At 34.7% G+C, this 23,068-nt stretch overlaps 1 long non-coding RNA gene across 3 annotated transcripts; it reads left to right on the top strand.

Annotated features, from left to right (window-relative positions):
- Positions 1 to 1,001: 1,001 nt before the first annotated feature.
- Positions 1,002 to 22,458, top strand: LOC137408347 (uncharacterized). Of its 3 annotated transcripts, none has more exons than XR_010980076.1 (6): positions 1,002 to 1,148; positions 7,952 to 8,084; positions 11,056 to 11,172; positions 12,518 to 12,631; positions 18,139 to 18,276; positions 21,750 to 22,458. It is a non-coding gene; the product is annotated as an uncharacterized lncRNA (long non-coding RNA). The 3 variants fall into 3 exon arrangements; XR_010980077.1 differs by lacking the exon at positions 1,002 to 1,148 and adding an exon at positions 5,863 to 5,917 and having other exon boundaries at positions 11,073 to 11,172; XR_010980075.1 differs by lacking the exon at positions 1,002 to 1,148 and adding an exon at positions 5,863 to 5,917.
- The last annotated feature ends 610 nt before the right edge of the window (positions 22,459 to 23,068 follow it).

Here is a 23,068-nt window from a genome sequence, read left to right as displayed (position 1 = left end):
AATTACGTAATACCTATGGAGTGTCTCCAGCTGGACAAAGGATGAGAGAAATTAACAGCAAATGACACAGCAAAAGTGTAGCAGTGCCAGGCTTTGATAGAGACACACTAATTAAGGCAATGCCATTTCACTGTCACTCTGAACTTTGACATTCTTACTTACTCCAAAGCTTTTAGTAAAAGGCTTTCAATAAATTTTAAAGATCTTGTATTTACTCAGATATCATATATATTAAACTGAAAAAGAAAAGATTTAACAAAAGTTTTTACTGCCGCCTAATGTAGCAGTGTTTTTAAACTACTGTCATTGACAATCAGTTAGCCATGATGGATTAAGCATGCCGATAGCTTGTGAACTGTATACTGTTTTAAAGCATTGCAGAAAGCCCTGCAGTCTTAAAATAAATTTCATAGACATACCAGATAGGTGAGCCTTCCAGAAAGCATTTAAAAAGCATCAAAAGGCACCTATATGCTTCAAATATATTTTTTTCTAAAGCATTTTATGCACTATGCAAATATTGTTTTTTTAAATTTGTGCTCAAATTCATCCCCGTTTTCATCATTGCCTTTTGAACTAATGATTTGGCAAGTCTCTTGCAGTTATTGTTTTAAAAATATAATGATATATTGTATATATATATATATATATATTTTATTGTGCACGTGGTAGCGTATAAATTAAAACCATCAAAAATTTACAAATCCTGTAGTGAAGTTTATCTTATCTTGAAATTATCAGTGTGGCACTCCTTTGTCTGCGCATGCTAAGGTGAGGCCGGGTTCAGACCTGGGGACAGCTGCGTAATCTCGACTCATTATGTATCCAACAGCTGGAAAGAAAACAAATTGTGTAGCTGCGTATGGGCATCAAATTAATTTAATTGCGCAAATGACGACATTTCTTTCTGTAGGACATAATAGTCGAGCACTCTGAGCTTGTAGTCCATGAGCGATCGCTTGCATAACAGGTACTCTGTCACACGTGTCTTAGATGCCATATTGGTTCGAACCAGGCCTAAGTAAGGCTGTAAATCTAACTCATTCCATCTCGTTACAGTCAGGCTTTTAGCTTTAGTTTCTGATTTAGACGAACAAGGATAGGCTAAAACTCTATTTAAGAAATAGGACAGATAGTGGAGGTAGCAGGTATGTGTGCTTATGCTTTAGCTCTGGCTTACCATGTACTTTGGAGATTACATTGAACTAAAGAATTTATGGTTGTCACTCATCCAAAGTAACAAAAAATTAGGACTTTTATTAGAAGCCTGAATGATTGTAGCCTAACATTTATTTCATATTCATGTTTTTAACGCAGTCATTCTGACTTTATATATGTGTTAGTCGTATAACAACTGAAAAGCAGAAAATCAAAGAAGAGAAAGGCGGTTATGAAAGCTTAGATATAAAGTTATAGGGAGCAAAAAATATGCAGGTACAAAAACCCACCTGACGGCGCAGGCCAAGACAACATATGTAGTTTTAAAAGCTGAAGATAACTGTAGAAATGTCAAGTGATTTGCAAGAATTGAGAGTCGCTATCCTTGGTAATGTTTCCGTAGATATGGATTACAGAAAAATGTTGTCTTGCTAACTGGTTGCTAGATGCATGCTTTACATTAAAGCTTCAAGGTCGCGAATGATAAGTTTTTCAACTTTTTAAAGATTTCAAGGGATTCAAAAATGTACAGCAACTGTTTCAATAATATGGTTTACAGAAGGATGTTTAAGAACTGAATAGTGAAATGGTATATAATTTATATTGTAATATTCATACAAAAATTATTTCCGTACCATATGCTTATCAAAGCTTCCATTGCAAGGCAAAAGTTAGCAGTAGTTCATTTTTCAGTATAGAAATTTAGGACGAAAAATGGATGTAAAATGAGCAACATTGTATAATGCTAGAACTACATGTAGCATCAGCTTTGCTAACAAGGCTTTGTGAAGGATATTAGATACGCATGACATGAGAAAAATCTTTTACCATTGATGTTTATATTATTGAATGATATTATTAATATTCCCAGTTGCAGATATTACTTAAGAGAAAATGACTATTTTGCCATAAGCTTAGCTTTTGAACATTTTTTTGATTGGCTAATCAACCATGATACAGATACATGCAAAATAATTAAGCTCTCTGTATACACATTAATATGCTAGTTAGCAACAAATTTGTGTGTAGCATTAGCAAAATCAATGACTAAAATTTGCTTTATAGTTTTCCAGTGTGCTGCAGGACACTTTTTGTCTCTTGTGAGCTTTAGCTTTCAGAGCCAGACATTACCCAGTTCAAGAACTGAAGGTCATAATTTAGTAGCTAGCATTATTTAACCATCCATTTGTATATTGCTGAGGGTATGGCATAATGTAATAGCATGGCTGGTGGTTGTTTAGTTCAGGCTAATCCCATCGGCCACTGTCAACACCTCGCTGGCACTTGTTACATGCATTACTCATGCTTCTTTGTCTAATGGTGCGTGTACACTGGCCGATATTGTCACCCATTTTGTCGAGCACAGACCAATTTGATGAGTCGGTGTCGGCATCGGTAGGTGTGAGCAGAGAGATCGGTGTTGGTGGTGATTTGAAAGTCGGTGTCGGTGAATCCCAGCAGCTCATCAGCCAATCATAAGCTAGGAGCCTCTGATTAAATGAGCCTAAGCTTTAATGGCAGTTCTAAGTTTATGAAACGAAAGGGCTAGGTTTAATGAGAGGCTAGGAGACTGTCATTAAACTTTCCCTAGTGCTCTTTCTGATAGTGAGCTTTTATTTAAATTAATTAAAAGTGAATTGCCAGTTGTATGACTACTACTAGTACTACTACTAGTTCTACTACATGTACTACTTTAAAGGAATTTGCCGGCCCTTACTTGGCACGATCTAAATTATTTCATACAGAAATAAATTGAGTGTGATTTTATTCAAGGTTTTATTAGCGAAGGAAATTTACTAGCCGAGGAGCGTACGACCATTCGCTCTGTCTACTAAGTGAGCGTTGCGCCCTTATATACAATAAAATTGCCCGTTCCGGCTAACGGAACCGAGTAGGAACACCAGGTAACAATGTTTAAATGGCCAATAATTAGGCCCGCTAGTGCGTTGATATGACAACATAAACGACGACAATTGATAGCCTAACGAGTAACAAGGCTATAATAAAAAGGAAAACGCATATAATAAAATATTTATAGACATAAAATATATACAAACATATAATTACATATAATACAGACTGTCAGAGCTCCCGCAGCTGATCCTGCCATCAACTAAATCTAATCGTCATCGGAAGATTCCATTCGGCATTCAGTAGTTGCTGCTAGCGGTAGTAGTAGGAGCAGTAGTAATAGTGTAGTACTAGTATATAATTTTCCACATCAAACGCGTTGATTTTTATGTGTACTCGTCTTTGCGTGGTTGGGTGAAGGTCAGAACGGCGAAGCGCTGTGATTGGCTGTTGGTACCGAAAAAAATGGTTCGATCGTTGCAATGTAAAGGGGAGTCGGTGTCGGCACCCATACATGAAATGTCTGAGGTACAGGTCTGAGTCAGGGTATTGGCACCTAATCGGAGTCGGTCCTGGCCAGTGTAAACGCACCATAACTTGTGATGTACTGTCTAACTGGTCTTGGTCAACATGAATGCATGCTCACCATCAATTGTCTTTTTTTTCTGTAGATTCTGCAATCGTGTGTCGTAATGATGCTATGATGCCTGACTTGCTTTTGGTTGCAGGTATGTACTGACAAGATAAAACAGTGTGACTATTTTTTCAATTTTATTTTCAGGGTTTAATTATATGGTCTATAATTTTGATAACAACTGTGACTTAGTCTTTAGCTGAACGCCCTCTTTTCTTGTTATTTTGTTACTGTTACTCATGCCAACAAGAAATTTAAAAATCATATTGTTTTAACTAATAATAATAGGAAAGGTGGAGTACTATTTAAGATAGCGTTTTTCTGTAGACCCGCATTACAAAAATCATAATTAGCAATCAATATAGCTCTGGTCATGACATTAAAATTAACATTTTTGTGGTTTAGTGTCATGCTTAGCCTCTGAACATTGATTTCAATGTTTTCCAATGTTTCTAACTTGAAAGTTTTGAACTCTTGAGATTACACCATACTGACCCTCTTATAAAGCTTAACCCTGTCTATAACAAATATGATTTCATCTAGTTCTTAATAGCCTAGCCGACTAACCTTACCTACACTGTGTAGTACTGTCCTGATTGTATTGTGGCTGATTTTTGTTAGTACAAATTAGGGTTTGGCACTAGCAGTGAAACTCACTGAAAATTCATGGGGTTATCTTCTCTCAAATCTTGTAATTAGAAAGTTTGAGTATTTTTATCTTGTTGGCTAGAATTTAGACTGCTGCATGTGAGATTTGGCGCTTGAATTATTTGAACAGAATGGATTAATGCTGGGTTTACTGGGACTGAAAGATGTGTGATATTCAACAACCAGGCTTGCTACGAACTAATGCAACTATGGAAATAATTATAATTGCATTTCAATATCATGATGACTAAGTTGGTGTCTTGTAATAATTTAGGTTGTACACATAAAACACCATAGATATAGCATGTTTCAGTCAGTTCTACTAGTACAATTAAATATGACATGGAGTCGTGTAGTGTTTTTATAATTTTAGTCTCCATTCTTCTTATTTGAGATTCTGACGCTTGTCGCCAATGTTTTTGTAGTTCTACCTGCAAAATGATAAAAAGTTATTTTCACCTGTAAAATTACAATTTAAGTATATATATTGAACAATACTTAAATTGTTCTATGTACTCGAAGAAGAGATAGAGATAAGGTTTGAGTGATCAAAAAAGATATATGTGTATGCAGGGACAAGAACACTCCAGATAACCTAATCGCAAACCAAGAAAACCTCTGTAGTCATAAAAGCCGAAGAAACTGTAGAAATGTCAAGCGATTGGCAGTAGTCGAGAGTTGCTATAATTCATAATGCTTTGGTAGATATGAATTACTAAATAATTTTTCAGCAAGCTTAGCTTTTGAACCATGATACAGATACATGTAAAATAATTAAGCTCTCTGTATACACATTAATATGCTAGTTAGCAACAAATTTGTGTGCAGCATTAGCAAAATCAATGACTAAATTTGCTTGATAGTTCTCCAATGTGCTGTGGGACCCCTTTTGTATCTTGCAAGCTTTAGCTTTCAGAGCCAGACGTTACCCAGTTCAAGAACTGAAGGTCATAATCTAGTAGCTAGCATTATTTAAACATCCATTTGTGTATAGCTGAGTGTATGGCATTATGTAATAGCGTGGCTGGTGATTGTTTAGTTCAGAGAAATGGCTAATCCCATCAGCCACTGTCAACACCTCGCTGGCACTTGTTTACACGCGTAAAGCCTGGTTCCCATATACGTCGCAAAGCACCGGCGGTAATATCGCGCAGCAAAACACTTGCGGTGTTCAGCGCAGTTTAATGTTCACATAAAAGCCACATCGTTAATAATATCGTAAACATAATTGCGTAATCAAATAAAATGCTCGCTCGCTATGCCGTTCTTATAATGGTGACCTTTACCCGTACAGTGCATTTCGGGAAGGTTTTGCCTGCGGCCGTTTGCGAAATTTGAACAGCGCTAAACTATTGCGATGCCGCCGGCAACTACCGGCGATCCTCGGCGGTCCTCGGCGCATACGTTCCCATTTCATCGCTAATAGCCTGCGGTGTGTCGCCGGTGCTTTGCGACGTATATGGGAACCAGGCTTTACTCGTGTGTCTTTGTCTAACTTGTGATGTACTGTCTAACTTATCTTGGTCAACATGAATGCATGGTCACCATCAATTGTCTTTTTTTCTGTAGATTCTGCAATCGTGTTTTGTAATGATGCTATGATGCCTGACTTGCTTTTGGTTGCAGGTATGTACTGACAAGATAAAACAGTGTGACTCCTTTTTCAATTTTATTTTTAGGGTTTAATTATATGGTCTATAATTTTGATAACAACTGTGTCTTAGTCTTTAGCTGAATGCCCTCTTTTCTTGTTATTTTGTTACTGTTACTCATGCCAACAAGAAATTTAAAAATCATATTGTTTTAACTAATTATAATAGGAAAGGGTGGAGTACTATTTAAGATAGCTTTTTCTGTAGACCCACATAACAAAAATCATAATTAGCAATCAATATAGCTCTGGTCATGACATTAAAATGAACATTTTTGTGGTTTAGTGTCATGCTTAGCCTCTGAACATTGATTTCATTGTTTTCCAATGTTTCCAACTTGAAAGTTTTGAACTCTTGAGATTACACCATACTGACCTTCTTATAAAGCTAAACCCTGTATATAACAATTATGATTTCATCTAGTTTTTAATAGCCTAGCCGACTAACTTTACCCACACTGTGTATTATTGTTCTCATGGTATTTTGGTTGACTTTTGTTAGTAAAAAGTAGTATTATACTCACTGGAAATTCGGGAATTATCTTCTCTCAAATCTTGATATTTAAAAGTTTGAGTATTTTTATCTTGTTGGCTAGAATTTTGACTGCTGAGTTTGAGATTTGGCACAAGAACTCTTTGAGCAGAATGTATAAGTGCTGGGTTTACTCCACTTGAAAGATGTGCAATATTCAGCAACTATGCTTGCTATGGACTAATGCAACTCGGGAAATAATTATAGTTGCATTTAAATATCATGCTGACTATGCTGTTGTCATGTATTAAGTTAGGTTTTACAAAAAAAAAACACCGGAGATGTAGCATGTTTCAGTCAGTTCAACTTGTTCAATTAAAATGACATAGAATGGTGTAGTGTTTTTATAATTTTAGTCTCCAATCTTCTGATTTGAGATTATCACGCTTGTTGTCAATGTTTTTGTAGTTGTACCTGCAAAACAAAAGAAAATTATTTTTCATTTGTTTTTACAATTTAGGTATAAGGAACAATACTAACCAAAACAGTAAATAATGCAGTATCTCATCAATGTTAGCCCTCTGAACCCTCACAGCTGGTATTACGGAATTGCGTAGGCTGTGGCAGAAACCTTAATGGCGGAATACAGGCTTCCATATGGATCTGTTTACAAAATATGTTTTTAAGCAACAGCAAAAACTAATAAAATTAATTCTTTTGCAGGATGTTAGATTCAAAATTTCACTTCCATTTGTAACATTTTTCACTTATCTTTATCTACTTCTTTCATTATAATAACACATTTTATTAGAATGATATCGCGAAACAATCAATATGACTCATTCGTTGGTAGGTCATAAATGACTGTGATACAAATGTGGAATTTTATGATAATAAATATAAATTTCCAGTATATTTTGAGTCATGAAAGGATGATGAGCGTGCTATGGATGAATATTATCTGTAAATGTTTAATGAGTGTTTAAAATCGTGCGAACTTTTATAGTTTTAGCCCGAATAATGGTGACATACTGTTTTTTTCTGTTTGATGACATCTGCTGTAGGTTGTCCGACTTTTTGTACTGCTGTTTCACCAAATATCATTGCATTGTTAGCACGTTTAGATATATTTGGTAAAAAATTAATAACTTCGGATTGCTGGACATATTGTGTAGGTTTACTGACACGCATTGATTAGATCGAGCAAGGATCAACGGGTTAAAACTCGGTTTCGTATCATGGATTTTTACAAGTTTGTATTTATATTTAACAACTATGATATTATCTTACATGTATTTACATAGCATTGTCTAATTTATTTGAAAATTAGAGCTTTAACTAGCAAATGTGGTTGCTGTCTAATGACACAGGCTTGGGTAATATTTCATACCAAGGGTTAGTACAAAGCCATTTGCATAGCTATTCATCCATAACATCTCGTGTATTGCTATTCATTTGACCAGCACTTTATGTATTTCTATACCAAATTCATTGACATACAAACCGGTGGTGACTCACGGTTCTTTCATCTATATAGGCCTGGGCGGTCATCAAGGTCCTCTTCCTTGCATTGTCTTCCGGAAGATTTTGGCGATGAGTAGATCATAAATGTCAGTTGAACGCTTCTTCCCTGTCATTAGACACGTACCCAACCTAATTTTGAACAGCTGGTAAGTCATCATTGACTACTTGACTTGATGGGCTTTGTACTTAATGACCTCCCATATACTCTCAACACATTAGTCATAACTTATAATAAACTTTCATGGGTAGCAAAATCGTAAATGATACAGAATTTGAAGCGAACACGAGTCAATACACAAACCGGCTATAGGAAATCAATTGATTCTTCAGAAGATTGTGTAAAATATAATAAAAAATCAAAATAAATATATTGATATATATATATAACAATAACCAATGAATAGATTTAAGAATTCAAGCAATTTATGTTTACACAAATTCTGTACCATTCACTATCTCACTACCCACTTTCGCCTTGAAATTCTAGAAAATTAGAGATGCGAGCTTGCAAGGTGGTTTTTGATGTATCACTAAATGCCCAAAGATGCGAAAGGCCAGTTACGGAAACTACATCACTTGGTTTTCCCGTCAGGTCTGCTTCAGATTTGTTTTAAAAAGTTTGGCCTGAAATGAGAGTATAAGCAAATCGAGAAGTTTCCAGCCAGGAAGAGATGATTTAAAAATTAAAATGAAGAAAAAATAGAATTAGCTCTAATATAAGATCAGAACGTTTTTTTCAAAGATGTTTTATTAAGCTGAATTCAGTTATATTAAATTTATACTTTAAGTTTGTTTATGCGATGCCACAAAAGTGTAACGTACCAAGCGTGTTGCATCAGGTCTCTCTCTCACAATGATTAGTGCTATGATTCTCTGAAAGGTAAGAACTCCATATGGTATGCTACTGTATGGACTGCTGCATACTGCCACTACTCAAAATTATGTTGTGCATAATACTGCTACATTTTAATGCAGACCATAACCTTTACATAGGTATTTGTAGCCTTGGGGGCATGGGTATAGAGCATGAATAGATAAAATCATGTATTTTTTCATTGTAATATCTCTTATTGGTAGTTTTTTAGAGGATGGCAACACAATAATTTATCTTTAGTTAATTTATATAAAAAACATTTTTGAGATAGGACTTTAAGAAAATTAACTTGCGAGCTTTTGTCCCAGAATGCATTTTGCTCTCATATCAGACATGACTGTACAGTAGGCGCTGCTAAAATGAGATGATCAGTTCTAGGAACGTTTACATGATAAGGATTTTTCATTAAAAGAATGTTAACATACATGTAAATTGTCTAAACCATTTCAGGACCTTTCCAAACTCGCTCATGTGAGAATCCGACTTAAATTCTTTTGAATGTATTGGCGGTGCCTTAACTGTATTATTGGTTTTCATCGACAACTTTTCATGATCAACCTCATTGGTTTAATAGACCATGATTGTGGTAATTTGACAATAATTTGATGAAGAGCGCATAGTTTGACGCGACAGCGACTTACAACAATTGACTAAGAAAAAATAGTTTCACTATAAAAGAGCGATAGTACCTTTTCGTCATCTATTCGTTCTTAAGAGCTCAAGATTGCAACTCCAACTCGTGACATTCAGATGCACCGACCAATAGCCTTAAAGTATTTATCAACAATTGCACTGCTATATGTACCTATTCTCTGTTCCGTTGTCACTTCAGGCAAATTATCACAAGAGTCAGAATGTCATGGAAATTGTATGTATTATATGTATAATGCTTTATGTACAGTGTTGGGAAAAAATCTTTGTCTGTCTGTTTAAGTAAGTGTAGCACTGCAATAAATTCATCATAATTTGGAAATATTTTGCACTGCATACATAAAACCCTGTATCAAAACAATCCTAATGAGCTGAAAAATAGAAATAACTAGATTTTAAAATTGCCAAATATCTTCTATTGTATCAACCGCTGCCTACTAATTCACACTGCATGCCAGAAAATATGTCATCGCAAATTTCGTTATTATCTCTTCTTTAATTATTTTCTAAATTGAAAATAACAGTCTTGTACTGTTATGGGCCCAGAAAAAAACCATTGGGGTTGTTTTGCATTTTAATATTTTATCTGGTAGCCTTTGCAGACTATAACCATTCTGCAGCCTTAGGCATGCTGTGAACAAGCCTCACGAGCGCTTGAGTGTTCATAATCTGAAACCAGCAATCATGTTGGACAGCTGGTTTTTTCAAACGCCTTGATCGTGGTAGATCTTTGGTGGTTTGATGCTGCATTCATTTCTTCACCACTTAATTTTCTTTAGATTGAAATACTCTAAGCTTCTTCGCTATTTTTCTATTGCTCAGATTGCTCATCGTATGCAGGCGAATGATGAGGTCGTTGACACATTTCTTATCCATGGTTGATGTTGACGCTGGTATGAATTCTGGGATCTCTAGCTGTTCCTCTTTTAACAAGCAAAACTGTAAACCTTCGCTGCACATGCTGTCCAACAGAATCTCTATTGTTGTGATAATATTCCACTTGAAAATTAATAATGTCATATTGCGTTTGGAAATGAGTTAATAAGCACTGATTCACATTGATTGGCCTAAAAATGATTATTGATCCCTGATTAACAGTAATTTTATTACTGATGGTGTCAACAAGATCTAATGTTACTTTACTTTTAAATGATGCATGGTTTGTCAGGGTTCAATCCCTCTACATGACTACTACAACAAATTTACCTAAAATGGGCAGTGAGGTTTGAGGTGGACAAATACTTTCTGACACCGCTGTATGTCGCTTTCTTTTCTCGCAGGTGTGGCGAGACAGACTAACACTCAAATCAAACTTTAGAACTCGCCCGATGATACACTTTAAGTTATATGGAGTTTTTTACGCAGTACGAAGCAAAAACTTCACAAAATTGCCCGACTTTTTCTAGAATTTATGCTATAGGAGGTATACGTTATAGGAGCATCTACTTTACTCTAAAAGACCATGTGAGTTTGTGAGGTACAAATATCATGTTTAAAGTGTGCAATAGCTCCCATGTAGGATACTCTTGCTCCCTCATCACTAATTGAACTTGAAAGTTTATTGTGTATTATCTAATTTTTATCACTTTTAGCCTTGCTTGTCCTCTAGCGCAAAGCCGACCTATTGCTTCTAGATGTGACTCTGGCACTTATGGAATAAAAGTGCAAGCTGAGTTATCAGTAAAGATTTTGACAGAACTGTTCATGAAGTGAGTGTGAGAGTGCTTTAATTTCAATGCTGTAGTTTATCCCATTTTCTTTCCACTTAACATGGAATGTTTGATTAGTACGATATTTTAGGCAGTTTGAGGCCGCTTGTTTTTGGGACAATGTTTAATTATGACTGTTGATGTACTGGCGGTTAAGACATTTGAAAAGCTGATAATGGTGTTTTTATAAAACCCCGACAACAAATTCAGAGTAATTTTTTGCTGTGTAGCATATTTGACTCAATAGAACAAGTGTTATCGCTGAAGCATTCTCTTAAGGTGAAAACAAATTAGGCGATATTGTGTTAGAGCTAATCTGCGTTAAAATTCACTCAGCGTGTTCATGCAGAGCGATAAAGCTAGAATATCTCTACACAACTTTATTGCTAACGAGATGCATTTCGATTGGTTAGTTCTTACCAGAATGTAATTTTACGGCGGGTAATTATTTCTTACCGATGTTCAACAACGAACATCAGCTCCAATTTTCTATTTTGTTACGAAACATCTTCAGAACGAACACTCAATTGTTCATGAATTTAATAATAGCACTCCCAGTTCTGTCCATCATAACAAAATTTAAAAAAATCCGAGTTGAAAACCAACATCCGGAGTCAATCGTTGCGCCAGTTGACCATCTTGAGAATGGTAAATATTTAATATATTAAATATGAAAAACCACTACAAAATAAAATATGTATAAAAAATTGTAAAAACAATACAGCTAAAAATACAAGAATAGTTTTTTCTTTTGTCTTTTTGTAGTGTAGGCAGTGTACACTCTTTGAAAGGGAGATAGGTTTAATAACAAATGTGGAGGTTGTTTATGTTGTAGCCTAGACGACGACATTTTGACTGGCCTAAATTTATCAACAACTCCGAAAAAACTAATGATACGGATTTTTATTGGCAGTTTGTGAGTGTGCCCATTATATCATTTGCTAGTAAATCGCTCAAGTGTGTTTATGCACGCACCAGCGATATCTTCGCCCTCATGACGCTTGCAATAAAATTGCCTAGTGTGTTTGGACCTTAAAAGCTCCTTGCTATATTTTCACAAAAGGCGAATATACCTAAACCTATACATATACTGATAAGGTAACTTACCTCCTCAAATAGAGTTGGCGTTCATTAAAAAGATGGCGCTCGATTTTCAAAGCAGTCTCCTGATGTGGTCCCAAATAGCAGTGCCAATCAAATCAAGGTGCATTCAAATATAGGTTTAACGGTAGCTCACTTTCAACATTTTTTCCAATACCAAATTGAAGGTGGTCAGAGACTCTGTGCATAAAGTCCTCATCAACTTATTTTTTTATACAATGTTAAAATCTTTGTTCTTTTGTAGAAGTTGTTTAATCTGGAGAACGAAGATGAGCTCACCACGCAGAACTATTGTTCTTTAATCATGTTCTCACAGAACTAATCATATTGGCCTACAAGTGTTTTGAAAAACTGAAGGGTAAGTTGATGAGTCCTCTACTTTTTGTAGTCCTAATCTTCTGATAATTAAATTGGGCTTTGATGACTAAAGTGAGCTCTGGAGACTGCAGTCATTACATTGGGTAGTTGGCTACACTAAAATACTATAGCACTGACAATCCGCAAAAACAGTAAAACAATAGTTATGAAGCAAAATAACCATGTATGGAGTGGCATGTACAATTGATATTTAAATTGTACAAATACAATATCAAAGTATTAAAATATTAACCATTTTTTAAAGATTGAATGTATTTCTTAATGAGTGTAGCCTGGGTTTTCCGAATGGAAAAAGTCTAAAACACAATCAGATTTTGGTCTAGTCCATTAACTGAGTGCGTACAACAGGCTGCGCAGTGCAGCTCAGCACAATGTACGCTTATAATCAAGAGCAATGCGCTAAAAAATCTTTGTACAAAACATTTCTTATTAGTGAGTAGGCAATTAGCCGATCATATGTGTACCTAATAGGAAAAAACCAATCGCCATCCTGCATCTAACTAATAGAAAACATGTTAACAGCCAACAGCGACCAAAGTTTTTTGAGAATCATTATTTTTGTTTTTACAGTTTATTATTGCAATAAACAGCTGTGTTAGACCTTTACAGCTACCAAGGTTTTAGAAATGGGCAATAAATAAACCTTTGGAAAATGGACTACTGATTGCTACCTATTGTATCAGCAAAAGAGGATGAGAACCTGACCAAGCTCATACTGCAACACACTTTTTAGATTTTTTGTCGGTAACATTAGGCTTCTGCTGATTAATGTGTATGTTAAAAAACTCTGATAGGCGGTGTGGTTCATAAATAAGGTCATCTTAATCTGAGGGCACACTTCATTGGTGAAAATTAGGTCTTTAATAAGAGCCATCACATGTAGGACAAATTAATGTACCAAAGTCTGTTCTATTCTAATATAAAGTGTATTACGTTATTCAATAGAAAAATGATATGGTAATGATGCTACCACTACCAGGCACAATAGCCTTTTGGCTTTTACTTTGAAACAATTTTTATTTACCCTTTATGGCCACAATGTTTGTGCTTTAATTCTGGAATTGTCTGTTTGTGTAATAATGTTCTATCTACCAACCTTTCATACAAATAAAAGTGTCCTCAAGAACCCTGGCCATCATTTTTAGCTGTTTTTTTTATGAAATCTAGAGGCATTTGAAACGTTCTCTCTTCCAACAGCGTCAATATTTTTTTAACCTTGTCTTAGCATTTTACAACATATTGAAGGGTAAAGTAACAATTTGTTCAAAACTTCATGAACTTGTAGTATGGCTCTCACTCTGTTTTTTTTACACTAAGCCTGCTTATAAAAATGCTGATGAAATGCAGTTGCATTTAAGTTGTGCATAAATTGTCTAAATTGTTTTTTATCACGGCTTCATTAACAAATTAAAGACTTGGTAAATTTTGATCTTGCAGCCATTTTTCCTAATTGTGCATGCAGTATGATGCTCAATTACCACAAGGCATGAAGTAAATGTAGTACGAAGCAGTTTTTGCACTGATTTCTTATGTCTTAATTTTATGTTGAAGCTGTTTCAGTGTGAACTCTTAAACTACCAATAGTACAGCTCGTTTGGCAATGTGTTTCTGTATGGCCAAGTGCTGCATGATGCGGCTTTAGCAAGCTTTTGTACAAATTGTTTCCGATTACTGATTAATTAGTAAATTATCTTATTACATCTATACCTGATTGAAAAAAGCTATTATTTGCATATGTTGAGCAAATAAGAATGCGTTTACAACCTGAGCATAGTTTTGCTTTGCAAAAACTTGTTTTATGAAATCTTCTTACTGATGACCAGTAATTTCAGAAGCAATACAGCCATAAATGGTTACTAACTTCAGATCTATAGACTGAGCAACTTTATTGAGCAATAGTACTAATGAGAGTAATTATGTTCATCAGATTAATTAACATGTAAACTAATAATATTCATAAATCATCCGACTAGAGTTTTGTGCTTACCTCACAGTAATTTCAAAATGGACGAAAAGTGGTCCCTCTCACTCGACAACTCGTTTGTAATATTTTTGGGGGCATGAACTAACATAAAAACTTATGCTGACAAACTTGCTATAAAAATATTGTTAATAAACAATTGGGGTGTAAAGTTATAACCATTTATACACTCTTTTAGAAATTAAGTTTCACGAAACACTTATGTCGCGGTAGAGAGATCCATTTGGTAGTAAAGGAGTTGAAGTTATCAGCAGGTAGATCATATGGGTTGCGGTCACAGAAACCATGGTTAAGTCGCAAATCACGAAGTTGAGTTATTCGACTTTGAAGTTGCACCAACTGAACTTATAATATTGGTAACAAATTTTGTAAACTGTAGGTCTGGACCAATCAAAGAGTGATCTTTCTGAATCTGAAGTCAGTTTAGCCAATAAAAGTATTTTACCATCGAAAAAAAACTTAAAACCGTTGCTATGCTAAACAAGAAGTACTGAAAAATGGTGTCCGCTAAAAATAATTGTTTCTTTTTTGCCAATTTTAAAGGTAACTTTGACATTTTGGACGCTTGTAATGAGTACTTTGGTATTCTAACTGATGTCAAAAGCAGTGAAAGTAAAGGGAGTTGTGGTGATATTTTCCTAACGATTCTTACAAGATTACTACAATATTTAATAATAAGAATAATTATTCAATTTTTATGAAGTTATAATCAGATTTAGTTATGAGAATAATTATTCGAGTTTGCAAGGTCGAAGTATATAGTGACCGATGGTGTGCAATATGTTACTGTTGTTAATTTTCTAAAGATTTGGTTGATGATTTGGGTATGCCCAATATCGCGATACAATCAAGCTGTTTTTAATATCTGCAAAAATAAGTAATACACTTTCTTATAAGTATACAGCTATTTCTTTGACAACCAGCTAAAATCTGTTTAGATTTTTAAATTCAGCATAGTTTTTTGAATCCAAGTACAGAAATCTAGATAAATATCACAATATCTTGATATTGGTTGCTATGTCGTTTTGAAATGTAAACAAAACTTTACATTGGTTTTCGTTTCTCAAACTTTAATACCAGTTTTCTTGGAACTATGTTTTTGCACTAATGGTAAACGTGCTTCAGTTTTTTGACCATATAATCTGCTGTAATTAGGCTAGAATCAAAATTTTGTTTGCTAAATCTTGTAATCCCGACTTACCATGAATTCTGTGATCATGACACATATTAATAGTTAATGCACTGTTTGGAACTTATAGTGCTATTGTAGAACTACAATAAAAAATATGTCATCACTAACAGAAATTAACTACCAGTTTTGATTTTGTATAGGTGTCTTGTTTTCTATTACAGATTTTAATGTGTTTGCAGGACAAAATGAAGCAACTGCAAGAGGTTTATTATAGAATTTATTTCAAATTATGTTCTTATGATAGAACTTTCCGTAACAAACTTTCATTTGGCTAATACTTGTATCCATTTTGGACTAAAATAAGTCGAACCAATTTGTTTCACTCCTACTACCTGCCCTAAATTGGTGCAAATGGTCATCAGAAATGTGCTTTCTTTGCGCTGCTAAAATGGCCCATTAAATGTACTTTAATTTGATGAAAACTCAAATATTGGTTAATTATTGGCCTTTCCAAAATACCGTAAAATACTCATCTGATTTGCATGTACGACTTAGCTGCCCAAGTTGTCAATGCATGGTACTGGAGCTTGTTATCATTTTGCTTGTTGAAGGTTGACTTACAACAAAATTTCATTACGGTTATTTGGTATCAAAAGATTTACCATGGCTTACTCTGCTGTGTTGTGGGTGCAAAATATGGAGAACTGTGATTACAAGCTCTTAAAAGCTAAAAAAGAAACAGTTAATCTCCGCGATCCCGAAACCGCCGTAGATTGGAATCAATTCATTTTTTTGACATAGTAAAATGATTTGGTTATTGTTTTGACACGTGATCTTCTCACATGAATTGTAAGTTCCGTAAAAGGCTCAATATAAAACTTCTTGTAGCACTAGTTTATGACATAAACTTTGGGTTTCGCCAAAGAGCTCTTACCAAATATAGATGCTCGCTAGTTTACAATTTTGTTTTGGGTTGATCTAATCGTCTAGTCGCAATCTGATCATGTGACCCATGCTTCCTGCCAAACAGCGCGCATAATTTCCGCAGCATTTTTTGACTATCACAAGTGACCAACAGGCTTGGCATGCTTATCAGATGATGATATGCATTCCTTCGAGCTAAGGTTAAAAATTAAACCATTTTTTACTGTAGGTTTTGAGATATCAGTGCTCAAAGTGACATCAATACAGTGATGAGGAAACAGATGCTTGAGGACAATAGACATCGTTTCATTGAATGCGTGAAGTGTAATTGTGAAAATATTTGAATGAATGAGGTTGCATGAAAGTGTAAACAGAAGCCATTTTGTTGAGCTACGTTCCATTTGACCCGTTTTTGGAACGGGATTCTAATCTTCGGCAATTTCGTGATGGCGGCAATTAACTTTTCGCTTTTGAGCTTTTAAGAGCATGTTATCACATTACTACATATATTGCACATGCAACACAACAGAGTAAGACATGGTGAATCTTTTGATACCAAATAACTGTAGCGTGAATTTTTTTGCAAGTCAACCTTTAAGCATTAGTAATCTTTTAGAAAAATGACAAGATTTTCTTTTGGAAACATACCTTTCAAGCAACAACGGTATGCGAGTGCCACTGTACGTAATTTTGATTAATATTCTTAAACTTCAGAATCATTCTTAGTATTGACTAAGTATTATTGCTTTTTAGTTTGTGTATTTTCTTATGTAATTATTATCTGTGAATGTTTAGCTGAAACTTGTGCAGAGCTGTCATCAACAACAATTTAGTTGAATGTCATTTACTAGTTATTCCGTTTTACAAATTGGACTATGCCTTGTGAAATAACTGCTTTATTTTAATTGTGTATACAGCTCCTATTCACCCTTGCATGTTTATAGTTGTCATGTTCTTGCATTCTGGTTGCCTGTCCACTGACGATAGCACTTGTACAGACTATATGTAAGCATAGTGTCTGGGATAGGAACTGAAACTCACAGTTAAAACCTATGGTGACCAGCTCTAAACTTTACTTTGCAATAATATCTAAAAGCCAAGTCCAGATCAGGGTCAGACTACTGACTATCAATTTTACGAATGAGTAATTGCTTTTGAAATACCACTTCAATATTTGAAGTCCTTTTTTTAATAGGATATGAATAAGTTTTTACATTGCTTAACTCGCGTTCTTCTATCGCCTACAAATCACAATGGTGACAAATATCAAAGCTGGGATTCAGAGTCATAAGCTAAAATATCAGATGCACTTCTGCTTGCTCAGTTTTTTCCTTTTTTTGCAGCAAGCAATGAGCTTTCAATTGATTAGCTATGAAAAGAGTTTAATTTAAATCGGAAAATCATTCATTCAAAAAATGTGATATTTCTATTTTGTTATTACTAATTGCAGGGTGTTGCTATAACATGTTCTGCACCCACTCTGGTGCTAGACAAGTTATCTAAAGAATTGGCGATTCAAGGTTACAAAAGCTTACATATTTGGGGAGGTTTCTGGTCAGAGGAGAGCGGACAAAGGAACTTAGTGAAGGTAAATTAGGGTGTCAAAACACCAAAATATTGAGTGACATAGAATGAACCTTGGTGAAAAACAATATTTTTTAGATGTATTTTACAAATATTGAGATGAAAAATTTTGTGCTAGTCCAAAAATTTCAATAATATGTATTTGGACGATGTATCTAATAGTATGCAACAAGCTATAGCTTTTTTTAACTCTGAATGACACTCGTATTGCTTAACTTGCATTTTTGTACCATTTACAATCTCTGTTTGTGAGAAATGTACCTTTTGTTCCAAATCCTGTTCGGCCTGTCATAGCTGTTTTCTGCAGTCACCATTCAATTTTCGGGATTAATGGGGACCAGGGTCTTTTGTGGACAGTGAAAACCCACAAAATAAAAAATAATGTTTTTAAGTATATACATAAATAAGCCAAACTTTAAGGCCAAAACACTTGCATTGTTTCATAAGCATAATGTATTTGTTTCCTATGTGAAAAGTAAACTTAAGTTCCTTTCATTGACTTTTAGGTCATATTCTAACTTAAATCCAAGTATTTTAACTCAAATTATGAATTTTCTGTAGTATGGGCATAGGTCAGATTTTTATCTGGTTGGAATAGCTGTACAGCAAATTTTGCTATAATGTACATGTATACCTATTATAACGCAAATTCCTCTCAATGTAAAGAATTTATGTAAAGCTTTTGTTTGACCAACATAAGTAATGCCATATAGGGTAAAGTGTCAAGTTGGTGAAAGTTACCAAAATTATTAACAAAATTTTCATAGTTGTCCTTAAAAATATCGCTTACATTCTTGCCAAACTTGAGCAATGATAAGATGCATAGGGTTTGCTGTTATAGATACCAATACATTGTTAAACTAGTTTGTCATTAGAGATTGTCATTTTTGTCAAAAATATGTAAAATGATTCGCCTCGCAAGAAATCAGAAATATTTGAAGGGGATCTATCAGTGAAAGCTTTGGAGTGTTAATACAGACGGTTTCCTACTTATGAACATTCGAGTTACGAACAACGGTACATATGAACAGGTCTGCGCGTATATTCATTGATAATACCGACGGTATTACCGCCGTACTAGCGGCAGAAAGAGGCGCTACATAGAAGCATCACCCAGCATCCACCTTCCTCTGCCCAGTTCGTTGCAGTGCATAAGTGCGTGAACGTATCTCCAGTGCGCAAAGAACTTTTTTATTTTTCCTGTATGTATTGTAAAGGAGTTTGCCGACCTTTACTTGGCACGATCTAGACTAATAACTAAAAAGAAGAGAGTGTGTGTAGTCCCATTCAGCTTTTTTATTAGCGAAGGAAATTTCACTATTCGAGGAGCGTACATCTATCTGCTCTGCTCAAATAAATGAGAGCGTTCCGTTATATTCAGTAATATCAACTGTTTCGTCCTAACGGCAAACGGTGAGAACACCGGCTAACAAGGTTAATAAATAGGACCGCTAGTGAGTTGGTATGACAACAATAAAAGTGACGATAAATGATAGTGTTATAACATGATATCAGATATAACAATAGCATAACGAGTGAAACAACGGTATAATAAAAGGACAACGCATAAAAAAGGACAACAAAGATAAGTTCTAGCATAACGATTAAAACAATGATATAATAAAAAAGGACAACACATACGATCAATAAGAAATGCTGTGTCATGGCCCGGCGTCCACCACAGTATTCTCTCCATTTTATTAAAAAGTTTTTTCAGTACAAACCAATTTACAGGTTACTTATACAAGCCTTAAACATACTAATATAAACCTTTAATATACTTATATACATGTAGGCCTTAAGCATCAGTTATAATACAAAATATAGCACTGAAGCAACTTACGAACAAATTCACTGTACAAACAATTGTTCGGAACATAACTCGTTCGTAGGTTGGGGACCGTCTGTATACCAAGCTGAATGTCATGATATCTAGTCTCATCAAAATCTATCTTGCTCCCAAGCTCTTCCCGACGATGGATAAATGATAAGTCATACAGACACTGATTTTACTTTGTTAGCTAGCCGCAACAAGTAGCAGTCTGTCTCTTGTGGCTTTTATTCACCTCACCTTCTGTTTGATCTCCAAATTCATGTTTACTACCTTCAAAACTGAAAGTTTTTTAATTGTCAAATCAGTTGATATGAGCATCAGAGTTAAATTTTTTGCTGAGCTAGAATTTATTTTGGTCTTCTCAAATAGTCTACGAAGATGAACTGTTATAAACGAGCGCATTTGCACAGACATGCTAATGGCAAAGAGTAGCTTTATCATATAATATAAGCACAGACTAAATGGTGTAAACAAAAGCTGAAAATCTGTTTTAATAGAAACTTCTAAACTGTTTAAAGAATTTCAATAATGTCTATATAATTAATGATTAATGTATAATCCTAAATATTTAGGATTTGTTTGGAGTGCACGAGAGGACAACTCTGCTTTGCAGAGTAACCTGGCAGTAACACTATGCTTAATTTGTACACGTATGCATTGCAGTGAAAGGCATATTCATACACACCAACCTTACAGTGTTAAAGGCCAACTGAATGAAAAGGGACTTTTATACAATTCATAGTCAATCTGTGCATGGAAAAAATTGACCGTGTAGACAGTTAGGAATTTTACTCAGCTCAAGATTTTGAATCAACTTGGCTTGTACCAACAAATACCCTGGCAGTGTAGAGTGTTGTAAAAGATTATCAGTTGCAATAATTATGCATTCAAATATTGCACATTATTACAAGGTTAATTAGCATAGTTTTTGTAGTGTCAGTCTAGCAAGGTAAATGTTGCAAGTTCAAATCCAGCGGGATGCAATATTTTTCCATTATCCAACGGTGGCTTTATATGGACAGACACGGTTCTCATCACAGTACAGGCTGAATGTGTAAAATTTTGTAGATTTTTGTGCACTTTGCTTAGAAATAAGAGGCATGGTAACGCTGTAATTATTAGTTTGTAAAATAAAGCTTTTCTTAACCCAACTATTCATTACATTTTATATTTAAAAGATACCATTCTTACCTAATAGTTTGACAAAAAAGCTTTAGCTTAAAAGAAAGCATTAATGATAATGTTTGTTGTTTTTTACTTTTATTGAGTTAACTTGTGTTAACAACATCGAAACAAGAATTTTTTAAGGCTTACTAGGTTAATTTTTTTTAGGCAAAACATCAACATAGTGAGAACTGCAATCTCTTTAGGGCAAACATAATTATGCAGAGTTTCAGTAGGAAAGCATCTTCTGTGTGACCTACATTTAGTACAGCCACCAACATAGCTAGCTGCAAAAGCCTACTCTTCAAGTTTCTGGCCAATCTCCTAAGCGTTCTAAAACAACATGATGGAGCACACTTTTTAGTCAGTATTGTTTTAAAGCTTGTTTGATATCTTGGGAAAGTCTGTAAAATGAGTAGTGTTCAACATTCTCCTAATTTTTAACTATACTAACAAGTTAATAACTGGTTTCTTTGCAGGTAGAGCAGCATATTTACCAGTGGAGGCAAAGTGGTCTAGATTGCCTAACCTTCAAACAACAAGTTGATGTTCAATTTCCAAAAAGGCATCCAGTGACTGGAATGACATCCAACCTTAAAGTTCTTTCTGTAGCTGGGCGTGTCTACAATCAGCAAAGTTCTCTTGCAAATCGCTTCTAAGATCTCTAGCTAAAATCATATTTTAAACGTTGTGCAGAGCCATTAGTTACAGCTACCACAACTTCACACATTATACTCGAGGTGCCAAGAGATGGTCACACAATTTGCAAGACAATTATAGAGCTCAGTATTTTGAAGCTCTACAGCTTTATTTGACAGAAATAAAATAGTCCACTTTTGTTGATAAATGTTTTATGGTATTCTTGTGAATGCTTTGATTTTTAATCTTTTGGTAATGTAACAGCTGTTTGGCCTGCTTTTGATAGGTTGCTCCATTTGCACTAAAGACTTTTAGATTTATACAAACTCATTGCGTTTTAAGAATATTTTATTTGTCACCGTTGCACTCACTTGAGCAATTTGTTTGACGTACTTATATTGAGCTTTCCTTTTCTGTAAACTCAACTCCTTGACGGGGTTGCTTAAAGAGTCAATTTTTTTCCTTTTGAGTAAGTTTGGGCTTTTTTTAAAGAAATATGCTGACCAATGTTGATAAATGCGAGTTAGATATACATGCATGCAATCTGCACAGTGTGTTCAATGTTACTGCATGGTTTCATCGAAAGCTCTTATCTGAAACCTTTTATAATCCAAAAGGCCCCACATATGCTATATTTCCCAGTTTTGCCTCAGTAGCAATGAATTGACTAAATCAAATTGTATAAGTAATAAATGTGGCCACAGGTATGCAAATCTCCCATGTTTGACATTTATGTTTTAAAAATTGGGTGTCTCTGACTCTACCAGGCATATTTGGCAGCATGAATATATGCACTGTTTTAATTAATATACGTTTTAAAAGTTTTCTATTTGACAACTAGGATGGTTTCAATACCAATTGCTTGATGTCAATACCATCCTAGCTTTTATTGCAACTTATTACAACTTTTTTTAAATGGACAAAGTGCTTGTTTTTGCCATGCATGCCCACTAACAAGCTATTAAGGGAAAGCATAAGTTTTCAATTTAATGAATAATATGTATGATAAACTTTAGATCAAAGCACACACAGATGTGCCTGCAAATCGGTTTTCTTAGGTTCTGTTGGCAAAATCCCTGAAATGGGGTTGCAGGGATTAGTTTGCCTTTTTAACCAATTGATAGAAAATTAAATGATGCAATAAAGGTTCATTACAAGT

This window comes from Watersipora subatra, chromosome 11, assembly GCF_963576615.1.
Source record: "Watersipora subatra chromosome 11, tzWatSuba1.1, whole genome shotgun sequence".
NCBI lineage: Eukaryota > Metazoa > Bryozoa > Gymnolaemata > Cheilostomatida > Watersiporidae > Watersipora > Watersipora subatra.
The sequence above is the reverse complement of the archived record's forward strand: the minus strand, read 5'-3'. Positions and strand labels throughout refer to the sequence as shown.